Below are 20,000 nucleotides of genomic sequence, written 5' to 3'. Positions count from 1 at the left end.
GTGGTTTTCAAGGGCACCAGTTTTTGTTTTGGTTTTTGTGTTTTGTATCCTAGTCATGTGATCACTCCTTGTTTCCAGCTGTCCCTCATTGTCTAATTAGTTCTGTCTTTTATAAGCCTTGTTATGTTGTGTTTAGTTTGCCTTTGGATTTTCAATGTTCTGTTTAGGTTTGTCGTGCTTTATTCATGATCTGGTTCACTGTGTTTGGTTTGTTCACTTTGTATAGTATCTTTACTATGTTTTTGGATACCTGTTTAGTTTGTGTTTGATTCACTTTTGAGCTTCATTTTTGCACTTCATGTTTTCCTCGATTTTGGTACCTTGCCTGTCCCTTTGTCATTTTTTTTGGGATCTTTATTGTTTGGCAAAAAATGTGTTTTGCTGCACTTGGATCTTTCCCTTGTTTTTGTGATACCCAGTCGTGACATAGCTGTCAAATTCTGGAAGCACTTAAAACTCAGCGACCCGGAGTCATACCACTATAAAGCCCTGCAGGACAGAGAACTCAGCAGAAGAGCAGACCCACTCTCCCAGCTGGCCCAGAGCTTCAGGGTCTCTGAGACGTCTCCTGAGGAGCTGAACACACTCCTGCCACTGACTCAGATCACAACCAGATCAAGAACAGCTACACACACCACTGGGACACTCAAACACAACTGCAGAGCAGAATGCAGTGTTATCTGGCCCTGAAGAGACAATATACTCTGGCAGACTATCTTCACACAGTGACAGATAAAGGTCTGAGGAACACCCTGAGCAGATACAGACTCAGTGGACACCAGCTGGCTATAGAGACGGGCCGGCACAGACAAACATGGCTGCCGGTGGAGGAGCGGCTGTGCCCACACTGCCCTCAGCAGCCGATTGAAACAGAACTGCACTTCCTTACGGAGTGCACAAAATACTCAGAGATCCGGGAGAAGTTCTACCCGAAACTCACACACACACACAAAAACTGTGAGTCCCTGTCAAACAGTGAGAAACTGCCCATCCTACTGGGGGAGTGTGTGTGCTGCTGTGTGTTAGCAGCTCAGTTTGTGCACTCTTGCCACCGTCTGAGGAACCCACAATGATCCGCTCCACTGTCTCCAACACACAACACAGGAACTCTTTACTTGTGGACTTACTGTTTATATTATTGTCACCACCTTTATCCTGTTTCACAAATTACCATTAATCTATTTTTATTTTTATTAATATTTTTAATTTTACTGATATATTGTTATTTTTATTAATCTATTTTTATTTTTTTACATTTCTTTTCTTTATTTCTATATTATATTTTATGTTCATATTTGTTTGCACTACTGCCCTTTTTGCACTGTCTTGTCTGTACGCAGCGACGCTGCACTGCTTTGGCAATATGAATGTACAGTTATTTGTCATGCCAATAAAGCACCTAAAATGTGAAAATGTGGAAAGTAACAGAAACGCCCAACGTTGGGCGTTCAACCTTCTGCTAAATCCTGATTTCATCTTGTAACGCTGGACAGAATGTGGCCCAGGATATATGTCCAGTGCACGTGTTAGCAGTTGCAAGGCAGCAAAATGCTTAATTCGCCCCTGGGTGGGCTTGAACCACCAACCTTTCAGTTAACAGTTGAACGCGCTAACTGATTGCGCCTTACAAACTTAGTAAAAAGTCACCTACAGTGGTAGAAAGGCGGAACTTTGTTTCAAAAGGTCTGCTATATGAAGCCTAATGAAAGTTTGCTGAGAGAGAGGCAACAGAAACACCCAACGTGGGGCTCGAACCCACGACCCTGAGAATAAGAGTCTCATGCTCTACTGACTGACCTAGCCGGCTGAAGCTCGTTTAAGAGCTAGACACCGTTTTCTGTAATACCTTCCCTACCCGTGACAATCTTCTGCTAAATCCTGATTTCATTTTGTAACGCTGGACAGAATGTGGCCCAGGACATATGCCCAGTGCACGTGTTAGCAGTTGCAAGGCAGCAAAATGCCTAATTCGTCCCTGGGTGGGGTTGAACCACCAACCTTTCAGTTAACAGCCGAAAGCGCTAACCTATTGCGCCACAGAGACTGAGTAAGAAGTCACCTACAGTGGTAGAAAGGCGGAACTTTGTTTCAAAAGGTCTGCTATAAGAACCCTAATGTAAGTTTGCTGAGAGAGAGAGAGAAAAGTAACAGAAACGCCCAACGTGGGGCTCGAACCCAGGACTCTGAAATTAAGAGTCTCATGCTCTACTGTTGGAATATCTTGCCAATTCCATACGTGTTCAATAAGAAAAGGTCTGGAGAGGGTTTTCTTCAATGCTAAAAATATTAGTAATTTATTAGATACAAATGAATAATTCGATGACAGAGCTCTGGGTTTTATTACCCCAATGGAATACAAGAATTACATTCAAGATGTTCGCAACTAACATCCATTTCCTGACTCCAGCATATATACACAACTGACCTTAACAGGTGGAGTTTTGGTTTAACGTCACTTATCAGTCATTCTGCAGTCCCTTGGCCCTTTGTTACCCCTGGACATTACTTCCTCTTTCTGCAACCTTTCTCTGCATACCAGAACTGAACACTTCCGTGCATCTTTAATATATTTCACACTTCTACAAGCATCATGACAACTTGTGACATGTCTAGACTTCTGGAACAAACCTAAATTTATTCTTATTCTGCTTTTTCCACTTGTCAGCAGTTCTTCTAAAAAGTATGCAGCACAGTAAAAAAGAGGAAGTTTGTCTGGTCAAGATGTTTTATAATACAATAGAAAAGATTGATTAATCTGTTGTTAGTCTAAACATTTTCCTAATAAAAAAACACAAAAGTAATGAAAATAAATTCCTTTTCTCCAACAATTCCCCTTTTCTGCTCCTCTCTGGAGCAGAGAAAAACAAAAACAGATAATCAAATCTCCACAAAAATGTCCCATTGTCATTACTGCAGGCCTTTGCCTAAATCTTTGTTTTACCTCTTATTCAAAACAATCGTTAACATTATAGTGCTCATTCATTATGTTAGATGATGCCTATAACCCCTTTCAACTAAATTTCTTTAACTTTTTTAGATTCAGTTTATAATTTCTACACTCTTGGTTCTCCTCTTCAGTGGTGCAGTCTCTTCCCTCTTGAAGTCACATTCTTATACACTTTATCAATAAAGGTAATTTTTTCTTCTTCTTCCCCAACAAAATTAGAATAAGAATGACAATAATAAAAATGTAAACAAAATTTAAAAACTCCAACATAAAAATATAAAAATCTGATTAAAAGGAAATCCACACCCATAAAGATATGCTCTAATTAAAAATCCCACTGTATAACTACGATCAAAGATCAACACCTGTGAAAACACATGTGATTGGAATTAGAAATTCACTAATACAAAATTATAATCTCCATGAATAGTTCAAACTGAATTTCAACATTTTAAATTCATTACAGCACAAAAATTACAATTGAGATTTAGGATGAAAAATCAACAACTTCAAAGTAGGATTCAACTCAACAATTATTAAAATGAAAGATTCAGAAGTTAATCGTAACAATGTTATTAAACTAACAACTCAAACTCGTCACCAAATGATTAAAACCAAAATTCAAACATATTTAAACTAGATTCCTTTTTTTTTTCTCAATGTCTTAAAATGGGAAAATCAAAAACACAACAATGTGATTAAAATAAAATAAAAATCTTAAGAATCTCTTCAAATAAAAGGCTCAAAAACCACAATGGCTTAAAATAAAAATCTTAAAGTGTCTTTAAATGAAAGATTTAAAAACAACAATGGCTCAAACTAAAATAATCTTTAAAAATGTGTTCAAATAAAAGAATCTTAAAATCCTCTTCAAATAAAAGAATGTTAAATTCATAATGATGTGTTTAAAATAAAATAATCTTAAAATGTCTTAAAATAAAAGATTACGAAAAAAAACATACAAATGTCTTAAAATAAAAGATAAAAAGCATAAAAATTTCTTAAACTAAAAGATAAAAAAACATAAAGAATGTCTTCACATAAAAGATAAAAAAATAATATGTCTAAAATAAAAGAATAAAAATAATTTACGTCATTTCGGTTCAACTAGTTGCCCATACACTTTTTATATACTTTTATAAGCTAACTAAAAATCACTACATTTCCTCATCCGTTTCTTTCAGCTGTATTTTGACTTCATCATTAAACTTCTTCACATGGTTATATGTGAAAGAAAATCTGTTTTCTTAAACTCTCTTATTATGTTTCAATTCTTTTATCAGATTAGAACTGTTAATTTTTACCCAATCACGTGAGTTCAATTTTTCATGTTCAAATTTCTTCTTTACGCATAAATATTTTTTTTTCTGATACCAACCTTTTCTAGTTTTTAATATCCCATCTTAATTTAGATGATTCAACATAATATTTTGCTTTTAGTAAATCTTTACTTAAATAATCAATTCCATCAAAATGTATAATTCAAATGACTTCCAGTTACCAATAGTTGTTTCTTCTTCTTTAGTCACCACTATACATTGTACTTCCTCCTATATCCTGTTCATGCCCTGTATCAGTAAACCTATGAAAATTTGCAAAAATAGTTAAATATCATTTCAACATTATACATTTAGAGATTCATTGTATATTTTCCTTTAAGTCTTTTTCTTAGTTATTATTTTCATAACAAAACCTTAATAAATTCTGTCTCTTTCATATTACCAGTCATCATATGGTCTCAAATGGTTCTTGACAGCACCCTGCCTCTTACTTTACCCACAAGTTCCTTTTTCTGAGTGTCTGATCTCCAGACATATTTAGCAGTTTGCTGTGGTCTGGTTTGGAGGAGCCCACATTTCTGAGGCAGACCACTGATCTTTCACAGTGCCCCTCCATACTCAGATGCTCTAGGCCTTTCAAGCATCACTGCTCCGCTCCACAACCATCTCACTCAACACCTGCCTACCTGTACAGGTGCCTAGTCTTCCGCGACAAAATTCCTGGCTCAGGTCGCTCCCGGTGGCCAACGAGAGTCTTACCCGTCTTTGGAATAATGTCTCATGGAGACCAGTTACTGCTCTTCTCCACTGCCACCTCCTTCTCAGATTTCCTTCAGAACTTGGTATCTCTGATGTTAGGGAAACATGCACTCAAGAACCATGTGAGCCACTGAGACCACATTCTAGAGTCTAACCAATGAGACAGGTTTTATTAAGTTTAAAATCAATTTAACCTTTAATAATAGTTTTAAGTAAAGTTTGGCATCTTCACTCCCATCCACTCAGCACTATGGTCTGCTTAGTCTGCAGGCAAAGCTGTAGGGCACTATGATGGTGGAGACTAAAAAACAAGACACAGTTGGGTTATTATTCATAAAACACAAATTATGACATGGCCTACCATGTGACAAAATTGTTCAACATTATTGCTATATCTCAGGGTTCATATTAGGCCTTGACCCCTCATGTTTGTTTAATATATATTTTTATATCTGAAATGCAATGTTTAATTATCGATTTCTTTCTTGGTGTTTATCCTTTTTAAATTTAGAAAAATTAAACTCACTTCATCTTGTTCATCCACATCCACTAAGTGTCCATGATTTTTCTTTGACCCTAGATGATGGCTTAGATAGTCTTATGCAGCTGACTTTCATAGATGAAAACAGCCAGTGTAAGCCATAACAATTTTTTATTTTTTTTTAATCATTATTATTACTAATATTATTGTTCTATTTAGTTTTTGCACCTAAACTCAATCTTGTCCTCTCACATCAAATCTCAGTTCCTTAAAGTGTCACTTCCTCAAAGTGTTACAAGTGCAACTATTTTTCTAGTTTCTATCTCATCGGATTAATGTCTCTGTCTTTCTCTCTCTCTATGTATATAATATTTTTCAAATATATTTTAACATATTGTTGGAATTTCTATCTCTATTCCATGCGTGTTCAAGAGAAAAGGTCTGGAGAGGTTTTTCTTCAATGTCAAAAATCGTAACAATTTATTGGATACAAATGAATAATTCGATGACAGAGCTCTGGGTTACATTACCCCAATGCAATACAAGAATTACATTCAAGAGGTTCGCAACAAACATACATTTCCTGACTTCAGCATATATACACAACTGATCTTAACAGGTGGAGTTTTGGTGTAACGTCACTTGTCAGTCATTGTTCAGTCCTCCATTGGCCACACCTTCGACATACTTCCTCTTTTTCTACGAATTCTCTGCCCAACAACAAAGTATACATCTTTCTATGTTTTGTGTTCAGTTTTAACACCTCTCTACAGACAGGAAGTTTCTGCAGAGCTGAATTTAATTTTGGACCCGCATGTATCTACTTCTGCAAAAATGCTAATTAGTATGCACAGCACTCACCCACAACATTAGAAGTTCAGTTAATATATGACCCTTACATGACCAATACAAATAATTGTTTGATTAAAAGAAAAAGAGACAATAATAATAAAAAACTGATTGCTATTTTACAACACAACCTACCACAACTCTTAACCCAACCTCACAGTAACAAACCTCCATGTGGGTTTCATTGATTCAATGTCTTGTACATGGCACAGAATACAACCTATTGCAGTTTATTAAAATCACACCTACCCCAGCCCTAGGCCCAACCTCACAGTAACCCGCTATGTTTTATTCAATTTTACACCTACCCCAACCCTAAACACAACCTCAGAGTAAGCAGTTTTATTTTTATTTATTTTTATGAATGTCTACTACAGCTACATCAATTGCAAACCCAGCCTACGTGTGGCATAACTGCCGACCCCTTAGAGGTCATCCAGCCAACTTGCAGTGTAATCTCCTCCACTTGTAGGTCTCTGAGCTGCAGCAACCATAAAAAGTGCTCTGACACAGAGACACAAAATACTTTTAACTTCCTCTTGGAGAGGAGAGAGTCTCCGACCCTGGATCTCAGGTCTTCCATGGAGGGACTGTCAGGAATCCTGTAAGAACATCCCATCCACACAACCTCTTGCCATAAAAAAACAAAGCAGAATGTGTGGTGAAGGAACTCCGGGTTGACAGAGCCTTGTCCTTGCTTCAAGCAATGTGCTAACAAAGTGCTGGACAGAGTGGCACAAAGGATAGCGCTTATGACTATGGATCAGAAGTTTCTCGGTTGTGGAAACCAAGAAACTGTGTATGAGAGAATGCGTAAGTGTATGAGTGGCACTTGTTCAAGCGGAGCAGGGACGTGCCAGCGATCAGAAAGAACTGGAGTTTGTGCCAAGACTGGGTTTTAAAAGTGGCAATTTCCATATGGTCTAGCAGTCAGGATTCCTGATTTTCACCCAGGTGACCCGGGTTCGACTCCCGGTATGGGAAGGCTTAAGTACTTTTGCTCCTGTCCTTTTTGGCCAGCGGTCGGACTGCAGCTACCTTATAGGGTGTGGTTGTGGAACTGCTATGTAAGACTTCGATAGCTCAGTTGGTAGAGTGTAGGACTGTAGGACCAATTCTTAGGTCGCAGGTTCGATTCCAGCTCAAAGGATGTATTTTGTGCTCAGAGCCGCTTTCTTGCCTTTGCGAAGATATCATCGGCACCACTGCTCGAAGTTCACCATGGAGGTGAAAAGGAAGTTCCCTGACCAGGAATCGAACTCGGGCCACGGCGGTGAGAGCGCCGAATCCTAATTACTAGACCACCAGGCTGGACCATCAAGCCTAGCTGTGGGCTTCCACCCAGGTGTGCTGCAGCTGCTCTGACAAAAATAACTCTTTAATAACATTTGCAACCTCCTCCTGGAGAAGAGAAAGTCTCAGAGCCTGGATCACAGTTCTTCTTGGGAGGGACTGTCACATGCTCTGTGTTAGAGCATCCTATCGACACCACAACTTGCCATGACAAGAAAGCACAGCAAGCATTGAAGGAACTGCATGTTGACCGAGCCGTGTCCTCTTTCCAAGCAGCATGCTAATGAGCACTGCTGACGCAGACTGGGCCAGTGGCGCATACTGCCACTTGTAATTCGTGGTTATTCTTGGTTACACCGGCCAATCACGGTCCGAGTTAGAACCAAGATTTTTTTAAATTCTTGGTTACGCTGGCCAATCTTGTCCCGAGCTGGAACCAAGATTCACCCTATTCTTGGTTACGGCAGCCAATCATGTTCCAAGTTACAATGAACGCTATGGCCAATCAGAGCCCTTATAACATTCATGATTTGTACTGTATTAACAGATTTCGTTGTGGATTAATTCGGACAACAATTACAAAGTAAGTATTTTTATAACAAGTTTGTTTAAATGAATAACCATTACAGTAACATTAATTACAACAACACAATTATTATATGATTGTTATAGATGTTATATGACGTTGTTTGTTAAGATTAATGTTAGCCGACCAAGCACACTGTACAGTTTTACTACAAACATTTTAATGCAGTTATTATACATTACTTCACTTTATATTGTCATTTACTACCATAGTTACAATAATGCCCATGCATTATTCTCACACATTAATGAATCACTTCACTAATAATAAATATAAGGCTCAATTCATCAGTCATTAATTATAAACAAATAGTATAATGACGCTCACATATCACTACATCACTAATCATAAACTAATCTAATAATGCTCACGCATAATACATCACTAATCATAAAGCATAAAACAATATGGATCACGCATGATTGCATCACTAATAATAAACCAATAATATAAGGGTCACAATTTAATCCATCATTAATAATAATAACATTATTATTTGTAATGGATTGATGTGTGACCCTTATATTGTTGGTTTATTATTAGTGATGCAATCATGCATGATCCATATTAATTAATTAAAAACTGCATTAAAATGTTTGTAGTAAAACTGTACAGTTTGCTTGGTCGGCTAACATTAATCTTACCAAATAACGTTATAAAACATCTATAACAATCATATAATAATTATGTTGTAGTAATTAACGTTACTGTAATGGTTATTCATTTAAACCACCTTGTTAAAAAAATACTTACTTTGCAATTGGTTTCCGAATTAATCCGCAACGAAATCTTTTATTACAGTACAAATCATGGATGGTATAAGGGCTCTGATTGGCCATAGCGTTCATTGTAACTCAGAACACGATTGGCTGCCTTAACCAAGAATAGGGTGAATCTTGGTTCCAGCTCACAAAGTGATTGGCCGGTGTGACCAAGAATAACCACGACTTACAGGTGGCAGTATGAGCTAACTGGCCACTTACTGCCAAGCTTAATAAAAGTCTTCCAGTTGGTGCTGCCCAGGCTAAAGAAAAAAAATATAAAAAAAAAAAAAATTATAAAACGGCCTTGCCAGAAAGTAGCAGAATGTCAATACAAGGCGGTGGCAATGTGCATTGATTTCTGAGTAACTCGTCATTCGGCATGCAGGGCTCCTCACACGTTTACTGGAGCAGGACCAGGTAGGGCCTTCAGTCACCTGCCCCTTGTGCACAAAATAGAACAACAGCACTGTTTTACAACCCCGGGATCGAACCAGGGACCTTTAGATCTTCAGTCTAACGCTCTCCCAACTGAGCTGTTTCGACTGCCTTTTCACAAGTATCCTGCAGCATTCATGTCTGTGAGACTAAGCAGAATCCTGAAATGCCTCTGAGGCCTTAAAGGGTAAAAGTTTGGCCAGTACGGAGATCGAACCCGCGCCCTTGGCGTTATTAGCACTTCGCTCTAACCAGCTGAGCTAACCGGCCACTTTCTGCCATGTTTGCTCAAAAGCTCAGAGTAACTGTCATTTTCTTCAAGATATAAGAATGCTATTCCAGCTTTTTTTGTGCGGTGCTGGTAAAAAAACAAGGTCCCACCGAGATTTGAACTCGGATCGCTGGATTCAGAGTCCAGAGTGCTAACCATTACACCATGGAACCTCAAGTCTTCTACTTGGTGCTACTCGGGCTAAAGAGAAAATAATGTGAAAAACAAAACGGCCTTGCCAGAAAGTAGCAGAATGTCAATACAAGGCAGTGCCAATGTGCATTGATTTCTGAGTAACTCGTCATTCGGCATGCAGGGCTCCTCACACGTTTACTGGAGCAGGACTAGGTAGGGCCTTCAAAAGAAAAGCGCACTATTCCAGGCATTTTGACAACTAAACGGCAGGCAGGGCAAAGAGGCCACCACAGAGCAAATGTGATCTTTTTTTTCTATTTTGACCACGTCGAAAATCGCCAATTATTGATTGCTTTGAGGGGAATTAGCTCATGGTTAAGCGCTCGCTTTGCATGGGAGAAGTAGCGGGAACAATGACTGCATTCTCCACCTCTGTTTTCATGCCTTTTTACATTGGCTTTTATTGCAAAGCTGGTGGCACCTTGAGGGTTTCAAGCGAAACTACTTACGTCAGCTTTGCCGGTTTCTGTGTAGTACATATCATTGCAACCCTTCAGAAGCCCTATCAAGTCACAGTTTTCTTTTATTCAGCAGCGTGTCCGCAGTGGGACATCAAAGCGCTAAATACATAGCATTATAGAGTGCTGTCGATCAGGCCATTGGAATCATCGCCAGAAGCAATGTGACTATCTGGGAGGAAGATAGCGTTTTGGTCAAGTGGAAGCAGGTGGACTTATGGGTGAAGCAGCTAGGCTTTTTGGGTGACTCAGTCACCTGGCCCTTGTGCACAAAATAGAACAACACCACTGTTTTGGCGAAACCCGGGATCGAACCAGGGACCTTCAGCTCTTCAGTCCAACGCTCTCCCAACTAAGCTATTTGGCCTGCTTTTTCAAAGTATCCTGCTGCATTCGTGTCTGTGAGACTAAGCAGAATCCTGAAATGCCTCTGAGGCCTTAAAGGGTAAAAGTTTGGCCAGTACGGGGATCGAACCCGCGACCTTGGCGTTATTAGCACCACGCTCTAACCAGCTGAGCTAACCGGCCACTTTCTGCCATGTTTGCTAAAAAGCTCAGAGTAACTGTCATTTTCTTCAAGAGATAAGAATGCTATTCCAGCTTTTTTTGTGCGGTGCTGGTAAAAAAACAAGGTCCCACCGAGATTTGAACTCGGATCGCTGGATTCAGAGTCCAGAGTGCTAACCATTACACCATGGAACCTCAAGTCTTCTGCTTGGTGCTGCCCGGGCCAAAGAGAAAATAATGTAAAAACAAAAACAAAAAAAAAAAAGAAAACGGCCTTGCCAGAAAGTAGCAGAATGTCAATACAAGGCAGTGCCAATGTGCATTGATTTCTGAGTAACTCGTCATTCGGCATGCAGGGCTCCTCACACGTTTACTGGAGCAGGACTAGGTAGGGCCTTCAAAAGAAAAGCGCACTATTCCAGGCATTTTGACGACTAAACGGCAGGCAGGGCAAAGAGGCCACCACAGAGCAAATGTGATCTTTTTTTTCTATTTTGACCACGTCGAAAATCGCCAATTATTGATTGCTTTGAGGGGAATTAGCTCATGGTTAAGCGCTCGCTTTGCATGGGAGAGGTAGCGGGAACAATGACTGCATTCTCCACCTCTGTTTTCATGCCTTTTTACATTGGCTTTTATTGCAAAGCTGGTGGCACCTTGAGGGTTTAAAGCGAAACTACTTACGTCAGCTTTGCCGGTTTCTGTGTAGTACATATCATTGCAACCCTTCAGAAGCCCTATCAAGTCACAGTTTTCTTTTATTCAGCAGCGTGTCCGCAGTGGGACATCAAAGCGCTAAATACATAGCATTATAGAGTGCTGTCGATCAGGCCATTGGAATCATCGCCAGAAGCAACCTGACCATCTGGGAGGAAGATAGTGTTTTGGTCAAGTGGAAGCAGATGGACTTAAGGGTGAAGCAGCTAGGCTTTTTGGGTGACTTTCAGTCACCTGACCCTTGTGCACAAAATAGAACAACATCACTGTTTTGCCGAAACCCAGGATCGAACCATGGACCTTTAGATCTTCAGTTTAACGCTCTCCCAACTGAGCAATTTCAGCTGCCTTTTCACAAGAATCCTGCAGCATTCATGTCTGTGAGACTAAGCAGAATCCTGAAATGCCTCTGAGGCCTTAAAGGGTAAAAGTTTGGCCAGTACGGGGATCGAACCCGCGACCTTGGCGTTATTACCACACTCTAACCAGCTGAGCTAACCAGCCACTTTCTGCCATGTTTGCTGAAAAGCTCAGAGTAACTGTCATTTTCTTCAAGAGATAAGAATGCTATTCCAGCTTTTTTTGTGCGGTGCTGGTAAAAAAAACAAGGTCCCAGCGAGATTTGAACTCGGATCGCTGGATTCAGAGTCCAGAGTGCTAACCATTACACCATGGAACCTCAAGTCTTCTGCTTGGTGCTGCCCGGGCCAAAGAGAAAATAATGTAAAAAACAAAAAAAAAAAAAAAGAAAACGGCCTTGCCAGAAAGTAGCAGAATGTCAATACAAGGCAGTGCCAATGTGCATTGATTTCTGAGTAACTCGTCATTCGGCATGCAGGGCTCCTCACACGTTTACTGGAGCAGGACTAGGTAGGGCCTTCAAAAGAAAAGCGCACTATTCCAGGCATTTTGACAACTAAACGGCAGGCAGGGCAAAGAGGCCACCACAGAGCAAATGTGATCTTTTTTTTCTATTTTGACCACGTCGAAAATCGCCAATTATTGATTGCTTTGAGGGGAATTAGCTCATGGTTAAGCGCTCGCTTTGCATGGGAGAAGTAGCGGGAACAATGACTGCATTCTCCACCTCTGTTTTCATGCCTTTTTACATTGGCTTTTATTGCAAAGCTGGTGGCACCTTGAGGGTTTAAAGCGAAACTACTTACGTCAGCTTTGCCGGTTTCTGTGTAGTACATATCATTGCAACCCTTCAGAAGCCCTATCAAGTCACAGTTTTCTTTTATTCAGCAGCGTGTCCGCAGTGGGACATCAAAGCGCTAAATACATAGCATTATAGAGTGCTGTCGATCAGGCCATTGGAATCATCGCCAGAAGCAATGTGACTATCTGGGAGGAAGATAGCGTTTTGGTCAAGTGGAAGCAGGTGGACTTATGGGTGAAGCAGCTAGGCTTTTTGGGTGACTCAGTCACCTGGCCCTTGTGCACAAAATAGAACAACACCACTGTTTTGGCGAAACCCGGGATCGAACCAGGGATCTTCAGCTCTTCAGTCCAACGCTCTCCCAACTAAGCTATTTGGCCTGCTTTTTCAAAGTATCCTGCTGCATTCGTGTCTGTGAGACTAAGCAGAATCCTGAAATGCCTCTGAGGCCTTAAAGGGTAAAAGTTTGGCCAGTACGGGGATCGAACCCGCGACCTTGGCGTTATTAGCACCACGCTCTAACCAGCTGAGCTAACCGGCCACTTTCTGCCATGTTTGCTAAAAAGCTCAGAGTAACTGTCATTTTCTTCAAGAGATAAGAATGCTATTCCAGCTTTTTTTGTGCGGTGCTGGTAAAAAAACAAGGTCCCACCGAGATTTGAACTCGGATCGCTGGATTCAGAGTCCAGAGTGCTAACCATTACACCATGGAACCTCAAGTCTTCTGCTTGGTGCTGCCCGGGCCAAAGAGAAAATAATGTAAAAACAAAAACAAAAAAAAAAAAGAAAACGGCCTTGCCAGAAAGTAGCAGAATGTCAATACAAGGCAGTGCCAATGTGCATTGATTTCTGAGTAACTCGTCATTCGGCATGCAGGGCTCCTCACACGTTTACTGGAGCAGGACCAGGTAGGGCCTTCAAAAGAAAAGCGCACTATTCCAGGCATTTTGACGACTAAACGGCAGGCAGGGCAAAGAGGCCACCACAGAGCAAATGTGATCTTTTTTTTCTATTTTGACCACGTCGAAAATCGCCAATTATTGATTGCTTTGAGGGGAATTAGCTCATGGTTAAGCGCTCGCTTTGCATGGGAGAGGTAGCGGGAACAATGACTGCATTCTCCACCTCTGTTTTCATGCCTTTTTACATTGGCTTTTATTGCAAAGCTGGTGGCACCTTGAGGGTTTAAAGCGAAACTACTTACGTCAGCTTTGCCGGTTTCTGTGTAGTACATATCATTGCAACCCTTTAGAAGCCCTATCAAGTCACAGTTTTCTTTTATTCAGCAGCGTGTCAGCAATGGGACATCAAAGCGCTAAATACATAGCATTATAGAGTGCTGTCGATCAGGCCATTGGAATCATCGCCAGAAGCAACGTGACCATCTGGGAGGAAGATAGTGTTTTGGTCAAGTGGAAGCAGATGGACTTAAGGGTGAAGCAGCTAGGCTTTTTGGGTGACTTTCAGTCACCTGACCCTTGTGCACAAAATAGAACAACATCACTGTTTTGCCGAAACCCAGAATCGAACCAGGGACCTTAAAATCTTCAGTTTAACGCTCTCCCAACTGAGCAATTTCGGCTGCCTTTTCACAAGAATCCTGCAGAATTCGTGTCTGTGAGACTAAGCAGAATCCTGAAATGCCTCTGAGGCCTTAAAGGGTAAAAGTTTGGCCAGTATGGGGATCGAACCCGCGACCTTGGCGTTATTAGCACCACGCTCTAACCAGCTGAGCTAACCGGCCACTTTCTGCCATGTTTGCTAAAAATCTCAGAGTAACTGTCATTTTCTTCAAGAGATAAGAATGCTATTCCAGCTTTTTTTGTGCGGTGCTGGTAAAAAAACAAGGTCCCACCGAAATTTGAACTTGGATCGCTGGATTCAGAGTCCAGAGTGCTAACCATTACACCATGGAACCTCAAGTCTTCTGCTTGGTGCTGCCCGGGCCAAAGAGAAAATAATGTAAAAAAAAAAAAAAAGAAAAAAAAAAAGAAAACGGCCTTGCCAGAAAGTAGCAGAATGTCAATACAAGGCAGTGCCAATGTGCATTGATTTCTGAGTAACTCGTCATTCGGCATGCAGGGCTCCTCACACGTTTACTGGAGCAGGACCAGGTAGGGCCTTCAAAAGAAAAGCGCACTATTCCAGGCATTTTGACGACTAAACGGCAGGCAGGGCAAAGAGGCCACCACAGAGCAAATGTGATCTTTTTTTTCTATTTTGACCACGTCGAAAATCGCCAATTATTGATTGCTTTGAGGGGAATTAGCTCATGGTTAAGCGCTCGCTTTGCATGGGAGAGGTAGCGGGAACAATGACTGCATTCTCCACCTCTGTTTTCATGCCTTTTTACATTGGCTTTTATTGCAAAGCTGGTGGCACCTTGAGGGTTTAAAGCGAAACTACTTACGTCAGCTTTGCCGGTTTCTGTGCAGTACATATCATTGCAACCCTTCAGAAGCCCTATCAAGTCACAGTTTTCTTTTATTCAGCAGCGTGTCCGCAGTGGGACATCAAAGCGCTAAATACATAGCATTATAGAGTGCTGTCGATCAGGCCATTGGAATCATCGCCAGAAGCAACGTGACCATCTGGGAGGAAGATAGTGTTTTGGTCAAGTGGAAGCAGATGGACTTAAGGGTGAAGCAGCTAGGCTTTTTGGGTGACTTTCAGTCACCTGACCCTTGTGCACAAAATAGAACAACATCACTGTTTTGCCGAAACCCAGAAACGAACCAGGGACCTTAAAATCTTCAGTTTAACGCTCTCCCAACTGAGCAATTTCGGCTGCCTTTTCACAAGAATCCTGCAGAATTCGTGTCTGTGAGACTAAGCAGAATCCTGAAATGCCTCTGAGGCCTTAAAGGGTAAAAGTTTGGCCAGTATGGGGATCGAACCCGCGACCTTGGCGTTATTAGCACCACGCTCTAACCAGCTGAGCTAACCGGCCACTTTCTGCCATGTTTGCTAAAAAGCTCAGAGTAACTGTCATTTTCTTCAAGAGATAAGAATGCTATTCCAGCTTTTTTTGTGCGGTGCTGGTAAAAAAACAAGGTCCCACCGAGATTTGAACTCGGATCGCTGGATTCAGAGTCCAGAGTGCTAACCATTACACCATGGAACCTCAAGTCTTCTGCTTGGTGCTGCCCGGGCCAAAGAGAAAATAATGTAAAAAAAAAAAAAAAAAAAAAAAAAGAAAACGGCCTTGCCAGAAAGTAGCAGAATGTCAATACAAGGCAGTGCCAATGTGCACTGATTTCTGAGTAACTCGTCATTCGGCATGCAGGGCTCCTCACACGTTTACTGGAGCAGGACCAGGTAGGGCCTTCAAAAGAAAAGCGCACTATTCCAGGCATTTTGACGACTAAACGGCAGGCAGGGCAAAGAGGCCACCACAGAGCAAATGTGATCTTTTTTTTTCTATTTTGACCACGTCGAAAATCGCCAATTATTGATTGCTTTGAGGGGAATTAGCTCATGGTTAAGCGCTCGCTTTGCATGGGAGAGGTAGCGGGAACAATGACTGCATTCTCCACCTCTGTTTTCATGCCTTTTTACATTGGCTTTTATTGCAAAGCTGTTGGCACCTTGAGGGTTTAAAGCGAAACTACTTACGTCAGCTTTGCCGGTTTCTGTGTAGTACATATCATTGCAACCCTTCAGAAGCCCTATCAAGTCACAGTTTTCTTTTATTCAGCAGCGTGTCAGCAGTGGGACATCAAAGCGCTAAATACATAGCATTATAGAGTGCTGTCGATCAGGCCATTGGAATCATCGCCAGAAGCAACGTGACTATCTGGGAGGAAGATAGCGTTTTGGTCAAGTGGAAGCAGGTGGACTTATGGGTGAAGCAGCTAGGCTTTTTGGGTGACTCAGTCACCTGGCCCTTGTGCACAAAATAGAACAACACCACTGTTTTGGCGAAACCCGGGATCGAACCAGGGACCTTCAGCTCTTCAGTCCAACGCTCTCCCAACTAAGCTATTTGGCCTGCTTTTTCAAAGTATCCTGCTGCATTCGTGTTTGTGAGACTAAGCAGAATCCTGAAATGCCTCTGAGGCCTTAAAGGGTAAAAGTTTGGCCAGTACGGGGATCGAACCCGCGACCTTGGCGTTATTAGCACCACGCTCTAACCAGCTGAGCTAACCGGCCACTTTCTGCCATGTTTGCTAAAAAGCTCAGAGTAACTGTCATTTTCTTCAAGAGATAAGAATGCTATTCCAGCTTTTTTTGTGCGGTGCTGGTAAAAAAACAAGGTCCCACCGAAATTTGAACTCGGATCGCTGGATTCAGAGTCCAGAGTGCTAACCATTACACCATGGAACCTCAAGTCTTCTGCTTGGTGCTGCCCGGGCCAAAGAGAAAATAATGTAAAAAAAAAAAAAAAAAAAAAAAAAAAGAAAACGGCCTTTCCAGAAAGTAGCAGAATGTCAATACAAGGCAGTGCCAATGTGCATTGATTTCTGAGTAACTCGTCATTCGGCATGCAGGGCTCCTCACACGTTTACTGGAGCAGGACCAGGTAGGGCCTTCAAAAGAAAAGCGCACTATTCCAGGCATTTTGACGACTAAACGGCAGGCAGGGCAAAGAGGCCACCACAGAGCAAATGTGATCTTTTTTTTCTATTTTGACCACGTCGAAAATCGTCAATTATTGATTGCTTTGAGGGGAATTAGCTCATGGTTAAGCGCTCGCTTTGCATGGGAGAGGTAGCGGGAACAATGACTGCATTCTCCACCTCTGTTTTCATGCCTTTTTACATTGGCTTTTATTGCAAAGCTGGTGGCACCTTGAGGGTTTAAAGCGAAACTACTTACGTCAGCTTTGCCGGTTTCTGTGCAGTACATATCATTGCAACCCTTCAGAAGCCCTATCAAGTCACAGTTTTCTTTTATTCAGCAGCGTGTCCGCAGTGGGACATCAAAGCGCTAAATACATAGCATTATAGAGTGCTGTCGATCAGGCCATTGGAATCATCGCCAGAAGCAACGTGACCATCTGGGAGGAAGATAGTGTTTTGGTCAAGTGGAAGCAGGTGGACTTAAGGGTGAAGCAGCTAGGCTTTTTGGGTGACTTTCAGTCACCTGACCCTTGTGCACAAAATAGAACAACATCACTGTTTTGCCGAAACCCAGAATCGAACCAGGGACCTTTAGATCTTCAGTTTAACGCTCTCCCAACTGAGCAATTTCGGATGCCTTTTCACAAGAATCCTGCAGAATTCGTGTCTGTGAGACTAAGCAGAATCCTGAAATGCCTCTGAGGCCTTAAAGGGTAAAAGTTTGGCCAGTACGGGGATCGAATCCGCGACCTTGGCATTATTAGCACCACGCTCTAACCAGCTGAGCTAACCGGCCACTTTCTGCCAAGTTTGCTAAAAAGCTCAGAGTAACTGTCATTTTCTTCAAGAGATTAGAATGCTATTCCAGCTTTTTTTGTGCGGTGCTGGTAAAAAAACATGGTCCCACCGAGATTTGAACTCGGATCGCTGGATTCAGAGTCCAGAGTGCTAACCATTACACCATGGAACCTCAAGTCTTCTCCTTGGTGCTGCCCGGGCCAAAGAGAAAATAATGTAAAAACAAAAAAAAAAAAAAAAAAGAAAACGGCCTTGCCAGAAAGTAGCAGAATGTCAATACAAGGCAGTGCCAATGTGCATTAATTTCTGAGTAACTCGTCATTCGGCATGCAGGGCTCCTCACACGTTTACTGGAGCAGGACCAGGTAGGGCCTTCAAAAGAAAAGCACACTATTCCAGGCATTTTGATGACTAAACGGCAGGCAGGGCAAAGAGGCCACCACAGAGCAAATGTGATCTTTTTTTTCTATTTTGACCACGTCGAAAATCGCCAATTATTGATTGCTTTGAGGGGAATTAGCTCATGGTTAAGCGCTCGCTTTGCATGGGAGAGGTAGCGGGAACAATGACTGCATTCTCCACCTCTGTTTTCATGCCTTTTTACATTGGCTTTTATTGCAAAGCTGGTGGCACCTTGAGGGTTTAAAGCGAAAATACTTACGTCAGCTTTGCCGGTTTCTGTGCAGTACATATCATTGCAACCCTTCAGAAGCCCTATCAAGTCACAGTTTTCTTTTATTCAGCAGCGTGTCCGCAGTGGGACATCAAAGCGCTAAATACATAGCATTATAGAGTGCTGTCGATCAGGCCATTGGAATCATCGCCAGAAGCAACGTGACCATCTGGGAGGAAGATAGTGTTTTGGTCAAGTGGAAGCAGATGGACTTAAGGGTGAAGCAGCTAGGCTTTTTGGGTGACTTTCAGTCACCTGACCCTTGTGCACAAAATAGAACAACATCACTGTTTTGCCGAAACCCAGAATCGAACCAGGGACCTTAAAATCTTCAGTTTAACGCTCTCCCAACTGAGCAATTTCGGCTGCCTTTTCACAAGAATCCTGCAGAATTCGTGTCTGTGAGACTAAGCAGAATCCTGAAATGCCTCTGAGGCCTTAAAGGGTAAAAGTTTGGCCAGTATGGGGATCGAACCCGCGACCTTGGCGTTATTAGCACCACGCTCTAACCAGCTGAGCTAACCGGCCACTTTCTGCCATGTTTGCTAAAAAGCTCAGAGTAACTGTCATTTTCTTCAAGAGATAAGAATGCTATTCCAGCTTTTTTTGTGCGGTGCTGGTAAAAAAACAAGGTCCCACCGAAATTTGAACTCGGATCGCTGGATTCAGAGTCCAGAGTGCTAACCATTACACCATGGAACCTCAAGTCTTCTGCTTGGTGCTGCCCGGGCCAAAGAGAAAATAATGTAAAAAAAAAAAAAAAAAAAAAAAAAAAGAAAACGGCCTTGCCAGAAAGTAGCAGAATGTCAATACAAGGCAGTGCCAATGTGCATTGATTTCTGAGTAACTCGTCATTCGGCATGCAGGGCTCCTCACACGTTTACTGGAGCAGGACCAGGTAGGGCCTTCAAAAGAAAAGCGCACTATTCCAGGCATTTTGACGACTAAACGGCAGGCAGGGCAAAGAGGCCACCACAGAGCAAATGTGATCTTTTTTTTCTATTTTGACCACGTCGAAAATCGCCAATTATTGATTGCTTTGAGGGGAATTAGCTCATGGTTAAGCGCTTGCTTTGCATGGGAGAGGTAGCGGGAACAATGACTGCATTCTCCACCTCTGTTTTCATGCCTTTTTACATTGGCTTTTATTGCAAAGCTGGTGGCACCTTGAGGGTTTAAAGCGAAACTACTTACGTCAGCTTTGCCGGTTTCTGTGTAGTACATATCATTGCAACCCTTCAGAAGCCCTATCAAGTCACAGTT

The 20,000-nt window shown here is 41.8% G+C and overlaps 2 protein-coding genes, 1 long non-coding RNA gene and 14 other non-coding genes across 20 annotated transcripts in view; all 17 read right to left on the bottom strand.

Moving 5' to 3' along the window:
* The window catches only part of LOC796311 (zinc finger MYM-type protein 1), an 854,498-nt gene that overhangs the window by 532,066 nt on the left and 302,432 nt on the right, over positions 1-20,000 (bottom strand). The gene's annotated exons all lie outside the window — the stretch shown is intronic.
* The window catches only part of wu:fe14d05, a 312,007-nt gene that overhangs the window by 144,332 nt on the left and 147,675 nt on the right, over positions 1-20,000 (bottom strand). The gene's annotated exons all lie outside the window — the stretch shown is intronic.
* Positions 1-20,000, bottom strand: part of LOC147844971 (zinc finger MYM-type protein 1-like) — a 108,351-nt gene that overhangs the window by 33,976 nt on the left and 54,375 nt on the right. The window lies entirely within an intron of this gene.
* On the bottom strand, positions 9,767-9,838 carry trnaq-cug (transfer RNA glutamine (anticodon CUG)). Its single transcript has one exon. It is a non-coding gene; the product is annotated as a tRNA-Gln (tRNA).
* On the bottom strand, positions 10,773-10,846 carry trnai-aau (transfer RNA isoleucine (anticodon AAU)). Its single transcript has one exon. It is a non-coding gene; the product is annotated as a tRNA-Ile (tRNA).
* Positions 10,949-11,020, bottom strand: trnaq-cug (transfer RNA glutamine (anticodon CUG)). Its single transcript has one exon. It is a non-coding gene; the product is annotated as a tRNA-Gln (tRNA).
* trnaq-cug (transfer RNA glutamine (anticodon CUG)) lies at positions 12,150-12,221 on the bottom strand. The gene has a single exon. It is a non-coding gene; the product is annotated as a tRNA-Gln (tRNA).
* trnai-aau (transfer RNA isoleucine (anticodon AAU)) lies at positions 13,172-13,245 on the bottom strand. The gene has a single exon. It is a non-coding gene; the product is annotated as a tRNA-Ile (tRNA).
* trnaq-cug (transfer RNA glutamine (anticodon CUG)) lies at positions 13,348-13,419 on the bottom strand. Its single transcript has one exon. It is a non-coding gene; the product is annotated as a tRNA-Gln (tRNA).
* trnai-aau (transfer RNA isoleucine (anticodon AAU)) lies at positions 14,375-14,448 on the bottom strand. Its single transcript has one exon. It is a non-coding gene; the product is annotated as a tRNA-Ile (tRNA).
* On the bottom strand, positions 15,581-15,654 carry trnai-aau (transfer RNA isoleucine (anticodon AAU)). The gene has a single exon. It is a non-coding gene; the product is annotated as a tRNA-Ile (tRNA).
* Positions 15,757-15,828, bottom strand: trnaq-cug (transfer RNA glutamine (anticodon CUG)). Its single transcript has one exon. It is a non-coding gene; the product is annotated as a tRNA-Gln (tRNA).
* Positions 16,783-16,856, bottom strand: trnai-aau (transfer RNA isoleucine (anticodon AAU)). Its single transcript has one exon. It is a non-coding gene; the product is annotated as a tRNA-Ile (tRNA).
* On the bottom strand, positions 16,959-17,030 carry trnaq-cug (transfer RNA glutamine (anticodon CUG)). The gene has a single exon. It is a non-coding gene; the product is annotated as a tRNA-Gln (tRNA).
* On the bottom strand, positions 18,165-18,236 carry trnaq-cug (transfer RNA glutamine (anticodon CUG)). Its single transcript has one exon. It is a non-coding gene; the product is annotated as a tRNA-Gln (tRNA).
* On the bottom strand, positions 19,192-19,265 carry trnai-aau (transfer RNA isoleucine (anticodon AAU)). Its single transcript has one exon. It is a non-coding gene; the product is annotated as a tRNA-Ile (tRNA).
* On the bottom strand, positions 19,368-19,439 carry trnaq-cug (transfer RNA glutamine (anticodon CUG)). Its single transcript has one exon. It is a non-coding gene; the product is annotated as a tRNA-Gln (tRNA).

This window comes from Danio rerio, chromosome 4, assembly GCF_052040795.2.
Source record: "Danio rerio strain M-AB ecotype USA chromosome 4, GRCz13ab, whole genome shotgun sequence".
Taxonomy (NCBI): Eukaryota; Metazoa; Chordata; class Actinopteri; order Cypriniformes; family Danionidae; genus Danio; species Danio rerio.
This window is presented reverse-complemented; position numbering and strand designations above follow the sequence as displayed.